General features: G+C 45.4%; 1 protein-coding gene across 1 annotated transcript in view; it reads left to right on the top strand.

Moving 5' to 3' along the window:
* SNPH (syntaphilin) overlaps window positions 1-8195 on the top strand; it is a 289004-nt gene that overhangs the window by 120628 nt on the left and 160181 nt on the right. The window lies entirely within an intron of this gene.

The raw sequence follows: 8195 nt of genomic DNA, 5'->3' as shown, positions 1-8195 counted from the left end.
CGGCCAGCTACTAGCCGGGGGACTACTAAATCCACACCTACTCATCCTGGAAAAGGATGGTTGTGAGAAGTTCGCGCAGATGTGCGTTCATGTTAGCATTCCAGTCAGTGGGTCACGATCCTGAGCTCTGTTTTTCTATTGAGGAGGAGTCTTCAGCGTTTACACTGCGTTGCAGGAAACCTTTCCCTCTCTTGTCCGGATCCATTCATTCATTCATCCATTCATAACTTACATACATATACTTATTGAACACCTACTCTATGTCATGCGCTGTGTTAGATGCTGGGATAACAGTAGTAAAGAAGACAGACTCAGTCCCTGACCTCATAGGACTTACGGTCTCGTGAGGGAGATCCAATGAAATAACCACAAAGATAAATGTAAAGTTTCAAATCCTTACTGTGAGGGTGGTTAATGGCCTTGTGCTCCGAAGGACATATGACAGATGTGTAACTTAACGTGGACTGTGGTGACATGCTTCCCTGAGGTAGCCAGGTTTAGCCAAGGTCTGAAGGGGTTGACCAGCTCATGTTAAAAACGTGACCCCAAAGTTCTTTAACACTCTTATCATCTATGTCCCCTTTCCTTTGAATCTCAGGGAGCCTGTGACTGCTTTGGCAATTTGTGCATTATTTAGGATATGGTCTGTGACAGAAACCTAAAGGAAGTCAGTCCTGAAAGGACTGATGCTAAAGCTGAAGCTCCAATCCTTTGGCCACCTGATCCGAAGAACTGATTCATTAGAAAGACCCTGATGCTAGGAAAGACTGAAAGCAGAAGAAGTGGACAACAGAGGATGAAATGGTTGGATGGCATCACTGACTCAATGGACATGAGTTTGAGCAAGCTCCGGGAGATGGTGATGGACAGGGAAGCCTGGCGTGCTACAGTCCATGGGGTCGCAAAGAGTTGGACATGATTGAGCAACTGAACTCAACTGTGACAGAAACCAAATTAACAGTGGCTGAAATGAAGCAGAAGTTGGTGTTTTGGGATGTTCCTGGTAGTCTAGTGGCTAAGACTCCACACTCCCAACGCAGAGGTCCCGGATTTGATCCCTAGAGAGGGAACTAGATCCCACATGCCGCAACCAAATGAAGATCCTGTGTGCCACAACTAAGACTCAGTACAGCCAAATAAATACATATATAAAAAAGAGGGGGATGGAAATCCCACCTCACTGAAACCAGGGTGGCAGATGAGAAATGCCCAATGACAGCAGTCCCCCTGAAGAGAGAATTGACCTTGTGGCAGCTCCTCACAAGACTGCCTGACTTCCCATGTTCCCGAAGATCCCAGGAGTTCCACCAAGGCTTAGGTCAGCCGTAGTCAAACCTTGCCTACATGGTCTAGGTGTATATATGTGCAAGGTTGTCAGGGCACCAGTACAGAGCATTTCCCTAAAAAGAGTCCTCCCCGGAGAACAAGAAACACAAGAACCCTATGAGAGTTTCCAGGGTGAGGTGAGAAGAGCTATGGGCAGGGAGGAGGGAGTCCTGGGTTCTAGATTTGGCATTGCCAGTGACTTGCTGTGTCACTTGGGTAAGTTCTTCCCCGTCTCTGAGCTTCTGTAAAGACAAGGGGTTTGTCTAGATGATCTCCAAGGGCTGGGAAGGCTTTAATGATCTCTGATTCTAGAACAGTGCCTGACACATAGTAGAGGCTTAAACATGAGTTGTTGAATGTATGGCAAAGGGAAATTCACAGTGCAGATTCATAATATAATCACTGTGAGATCTGTGCTGTTAAGACTCTGTTGTTCAGTCACTCAGTTGTGTCCGACTCTGCCACCCCATGGGCTGCAGCACGCCAGGCTTCCCTGTTCTTCACTATCTCCCAGAGTTTGGTCAAACTCCTGTCCATTGAAATGGTGATGCCATCCAACCATCTCATCCTCTGTCATGCCCTTGTCCTCCTAACTTCAATCTTTCCCAGCACTGGGGTCTTTTCAATGACTCAGCTCTTTGGATTAGGTGGCCAAAGTATTGGAGTTTCAGCATCAGTTCCCCAATGTATATTCAGGGTTGATTTCCTTTAGGATTGACTGGTTTGATCTCCTTGCTGTCCAAGGGACTCTCTAGAGTCTTCTCCAGCACCACTGTTCAAAAGCATCAATTCTTTGGTGCTCAGCCTTCTTTATGGTTCAGCTTTCACATCTGTACATGACTACTGAAAAACCATAACTTTGACTATACAGATCTTTGTTAGCAAAGTGATGTCTCTGCTTTTTAATACACTATTTAGGTTTGTTGTAGCTTTTCTTCCTAGGAGCAAGCATCTTTTAATTTTGTGGTTGCTGTCACCATCTGCAGTGATCTGGGAGCCTGAGAAAATAAAATCTGTCACTTCATTTGCCATGAAGTGATGGGACCAGATGTCATGATCTTTGTTTTTTTTAATGGTGAGTTTTAGGCCAACTCTTTCATCCTCATCAAGAACTCTTTAGTTCCTAGTCCTCAGTTACGTCCAACTCTTTGCAACCCCATAGACTATAGCCCACTAGGTTCCTCTGTCCATGGAATGCTGCTGGAGTGGGTAACCATTCCCTTCTCCAAGGGTTCTTCCCAACTCAGGAATAGAAGCCAGATCTCCTGCATTGCAGGCAGATTCTTTACCATCTGAGCCACCAGGGAATCCCATTTTAAGCCAACTTCTTCACTCCCCTCTTTCATCCTTACCAAGAGTCTCTTTAGTTCCTCTTTGATTTCTGCCATTAAAGTCATATCTGAGATTGTTGGTATTTCTCCCAGCAGTCTTGATTCCAGCTTGTGATTCATCCAGCCCTGCATTTTTCATGATGTACTCTGCATAGAAGTTAAATAAGCAGGGTGACAGTATACAGCTTTGACATACTCCTTTCCCAATTTGGAACCAGTCTGTTGTTCCATGTCCAGTTCTAACTGTTGCTTCTTGTCCTGCATACAGGTTTCTCAGGAGACAGGTAAGATGGTCTGGTATTTCCATCTCTTTCAGAATTTTCCACAGTTTGTTGTGATCCACAAAGTCAAACACTTCAGTGTAGTCAAAGAAGCAGGGTTTTGTTTGTTTTGTTTTTAATCCCTTGCTTTTTCTATGAAACAGCGGATGTTGGCAATTTGATCTCTGGTTCCTCTGTTTTTTCTAAATTCAGCTTGTCCATCTGGAAGTGCACGGGTCAAAATTCTAAGGTTTAAAAAAACAGTATAACAGAAGTTATATATACCCTTCTGACCACCACAGTTAACATTTGGTGTGTGTTTCCAGCATGTTCGTGGTGTCTATACAGATACAAGCAAATACATATTTATATAGATTTATTATATGAGGGAGGAAGTGAAGGAAACCACAGTATGTCATTCTAAAATGTGCCTCTTTGACATGAAAATTATTTTATACTGAAAACAGGAAGCAGAAAACCTCCCCCTTTTCTACCCCTAAAGGCAGGATATAAATTCTTTTATTAGAGACAGACATTCCAACCTAGAGATGACACCAGAGGAATCTACAAACAAACCTTCTATTAGTTTCCTCCCCTGTATTTACCTTCCCACAGTCTGCCATCTTTGGAAGCCTAAAAAGCTTTCTTTTGTCCCATCATTTTCTACAGATTTATTGTTCCTTGTTGAAGACGCTATATAAACTAGAATTCTAACCTGCCTTTTTTGAGTTACTTTTTACTTCATTTCTCCTTCGTGATGTGCACTGTACGCGTTAATAAACTGCTTTTTGTAACCTATACTTCGTGTTTTTCTTTCTTTTCTCCCTCATGGGGTTGGGGTGAGGATCATGGGTTAATACTTGTGCAGTGCTAAGAACAGTGCCTGGCACATGTAGGCCCTATTCTTGGAAATCACTTATCAGGTATCCTGGAGAGAATCCATTTTCATGCATGAGCACTCGTTCCTTATAAATGACTGATTGTATTCACTGTGTGAATGTGCCATAATTTACTTAACCATCTGGTTAAATTCATTTAGAATCTGATATTACAAAGACTGGTTCAAAGAGATTCAATTCATTCATTCATGCCTCACTTGGCTCCTAGCATGAACCACATGCTTTGGGGCTTCCTGCCCTTTGCACCTTCTGCTCCCTTTTCCTGGCACATACTTCATCAGCTCTCTGACCACTTGGATGAATACCGTACAATGTCCAGCTCTCAGCTCCAAAGTCCTCTCGAGAAAGGCTCTCTGGCTTCCTGACAGGCCATGTCTGCCTGTGACAAGCTCCTGGGGTCTGTCTTGCCCCTCACCTGCATCTGTGTCCTTTAGTGATTGACTCTCTCCCCTGAAGACTGTGCATGGGGGGTGACCCTCAAGGAACCCCACCATGCACCCTTGGGCCTGGCACTGAGCATGTGCCTACCAAGCCTTGTTAACTGATGGATACTGTGGGCTAGATTTCTCTCCCTTGTTAAATCTCCTAAATCTGCAAGAGACTTGAATTTTAGAAAATGCCATTTTCTTGTGCTCAAGATCTCAGACACTCTTGTGAACCTGAGCGCTGTTAGCAAGTGGAACCCTGAGGTCACAGCTTATCTAGTTTCTGCCCTGATTCAGGTAACAACGAACACCTGATTCATGTGTGCCTCATACATGTTATTTGATTTCTCACAGTCACCTTCTGAGGCAGGTATGATTATTGTCTTCCTATAGCAATGAGGATGTCAAGGCTCAGAGAGAGGATAGAGCCAGTAAGGAGTATGGTAATATTCAAATTCAAGACCAGCTCAGGACACTGGTACTTTGTCTCTTGCTCACTTCTACCTGTGCCCTTGGGGCTTCAGGGATTGGTTTAGATAATTTTTTGGCCTTTGTGATAACCCTCACCCCTCTTCACCTCAAATTTCCCCACCACTTACAACTTTAGATCTCTGTCATCTGGCTGGTGAGCAGAGAGTGTTCAGATGGGGCCAGAGTCTCTCCTGAATTATGACCTCCACTGGGGATTTGGGGACCTGTTTGGCCTGCCTGGACGGAGAAGGCAATGGCACCCCACTCCAGTACTCTTGCCTGGAAAATCCCATGGATGGAGGAGCCTGGTAGGCTGCAGTCCATGGGGTCACTAAGAGTCAGACATGACTGAGCGACTTCACTTTCACTTTTCACTTTCATGCATTGGAGAAGGAAATGGCAACCCACTCCAGTGTTCTTGCCTGGAGAATCCCAGGGATGGGGGAGCTTGGTGGGCTGCCGTCTATGGGGTCGCACAGAGTTGGACACGATTGAAGTGACTTAGCAGTTAGCAGTTGGCCTGCCTGGAAGGAAAGCTGTCCCATCTCCATGGGGTCAAGTGGTCCCACCTGCTAAGAACCTTTGGCGTCTCTGCTGACTGGGGCCTTGCCCTCCAAGTTCCTGGTTGAAAATCGTCCAAGAAAGCACAAACCCCTGGCCTGGGGAGGGAGGTTGCAAGCTGACTTGCTATCTTATAAGTCTGAAATCTTTGAATAAACTCCATCACCTTCGGGGAGTTGAGGTGTCCCAAACCTGCCCTGGAAGCAGAGTTGTTGTCAAAACCAACAGTACTGGCTGATCTGGGGGCCCATGAGTTCACAGGTTTGGGAAACAGCGTTCCTAGCAATACAGTAATTGTTACAATACAGAAATTCTGCTGAGAGCCAGTTTTATAGATGGGAAGACTGCAGAGCAGAGAGAGAGTCAAATGAGGAGGAAGGGGTTAGCCCTGGGGCTCTGGAGTCCATTCTTGGTTTCCTCAGCCTTCTCTCATCCCATGGGTCAGAAGGGGACCTTACTGTTGTCCCTCAGTAGGGACAAGATGCAGTCTCTGGCACTGGCTCCTTCCCAGAGCCCAGAGGTTAGTTGACTCATCTAATGTCATACCAGATCTACCTGCCCCATACCTTCACGCATCCTTTGGGTTTGTCTCTAGAGGAAGGAAAACTCTTTACCTCCTTGCTAGTGAACCAAGCCCTGGTCATCCTTCACAGCCCAGCTCAAGGGTGCCCTCCTCTGAGAAGCCCTCCTTGATTTCCCCTGCCCTTCTCCCCACCTGTCCGTCATTCCTCCCACCGCTGTCTCTGGGCCTGCATTATTCACAGCAGTAGATCCTGATGGTCCAAAGCCATAGCTTTGGAGTCAGGTGGCTGGGAATTCAAATCTTGGTCCTTATACTTGGAATATGACTTCAGCCAAATCCCTTCACTGAGCTAGGCTTCAGAACCTTCCTCCACAAAATGGGCTAATTATGATACTTTCAGGTTGTTACTGAACTACATGAAGTAAGGTACACATAAGACCTGGCACAAAATTAGTGCTTAAATTATGGTGGCTGCGATTATCATCAGTAGACGCTAAAGAACTAATCTGGGCATTGAGGATCTCAGGTGCTCACTGTGAAGGTGATTGGCCCTTAATAACCTTCCTAATCCAACCCATCTCTCTCTTTTTTTTTTTTTCCCAACCCATCTCTTGAAGAATTTTCCACAGTTTATTGTGATCCACGCAGTCAAAGGCTTTGGCATAGTCAATAAAGCAGAAATAGATGTTTTTCTGGAACTCTCTTGTTTTTTCCATGATCCAGCAGATGTTGGCAATTTGATCTCTGGTTCCTCTGCCTTTTCTAAAACCAGCTTGAACATCAGGAAGTTCACGGTTCACATATTGCTGAAGCCTGGCTTGGAGAATTTTGAGCATTACTTTACTAGCATGTGCCTCTTGAGAAATCTGTATGCAGGTCAGAAAGCAACAGTTAGAACTGGACGTGGAACAACAGACTGGTTCCAAATAGGAAAAGGAGTACGTCAAGGCTGTATATTGCCACCCTGCTTATTTAACTTATATGCAGAGTACATCATGAGAAACGCTGGACTGGAAGAAACACAAGCTGGAATCAAGATTGCCGGGAAAAATATCAATAACCTCAGATATGCAGATGACACCACCCTTATGGCAGAAAGTGAAGAGGAACCAAAAAGCCTCTTGATGAAAGTGAAAGTGGAGAGTGAAAAAGTTGGCTTAAAGCTCAACATTCAGAAAACGAAGATCATGGCATCCGGTCCCATCACTTCATGGGAAATAGATGGGGAAACAGTGTCAGACTTTATTTTTCTGGGCTCCAAAATCACTGCAAATGGTGACTGCAGCCATGAAATTAAAAGACGCTTACTCCTTGGAAGAAAAGTTATGACCAACCTAGATAGCATATTCAAAAGCAGAGACATTACTTTGCCAACAAAGGTTCATCTAGTCAAGGCTATGGTTTTTCCTGTGGTCATGTATGGATGTGAGAGTTGGACTGTGAAGAAAGCTGAGTGCCAAAGAACTGATGCTTTTGAACTGTGGTGTTGGAGAAGACTCTTGAGAGTCCCTTGGACTGCAAGGAGATCCAACCAATTCATTCTGAAGGAGATCAGCCCTGGGATTTCTTTGGAAGGAATGATGCTAAAGCTGAAACTCCAGTACTTTGGCCACCTCATGCAAAGAGTTGACTCATTGGAAAAGACTCTAATGCTGGGAGGGATTGGGGACAGGAGGAGAAGGGGACAAGAGAGGATGAGATGGCTAGATGGCATCCCTGATTTGATGGACGTGAGTCTGAGTGAACTCCGGGAAGTTGGTGATGGACAGGGAGGCCTGGTGTGCTGACTCATGGGGTCGCAAAGAGTCGGACACGACTGAGCGACTGAACTGAATTGAATCCAACCCAGGTGGCAGGGAAATGCTGGGGGCATTCCCTTTACACCATGCTCCCCCCACCCCACTGTGCTTTTTGTTCTGCCCTCTAATGGCCTTTGCTGAAAGAACCTGAAGCTATGATTACCCTTTAGAATGATGCCCCCATGTGGCTGAATAGGAACCTACTTTGGGAGGCAGTTGATCGGGAGGTCTTATTTCCATTTCACATGTTCATCCAACCAGTTATTTGTTGAGCGCCTACTATGTGTCAGGCACTGTGCCATCAGGTTGTCAAGGTACATGAGTGAAGAAAACAATCCCCCTGCTTCAGGGAGCTTATAATCTAGTGGAGGGACAAGGGAAATAGAATACATGATACATCGGAAGAAGTCAGAAGAATAAAGCAGGACAGAAGGATACAGTGATAGGTAGGGGCCAGGTCCTACAGGGCTCTTCAGGCTTTTAGTAATACATTTCTAGGGGTAGTGGGGAGCTCCTGAGGGCTTTAAAGGAAGATGCGGTGGGCTTTAATGGATGTGGTGACTCTGTGTGAACAGATTGTCAGGGGCAAGGAGAACAGGG

The sequence above is a fragment of the Bos javanicus genome, chromosome 13, assembly GCF_032452875.1.
Source record: "Bos javanicus breed banteng chromosome 13, ARS-OSU_banteng_1.0, whole genome shotgun sequence".
In the NCBI taxonomy this organism is placed as follows: Eukaryota; Metazoa; Chordata; class Mammalia; order Artiodactyla; family Bovidae; genus Bos; species Bos javanicus.
This window is presented reverse-complemented; position numbering and strand designations above follow the sequence as displayed.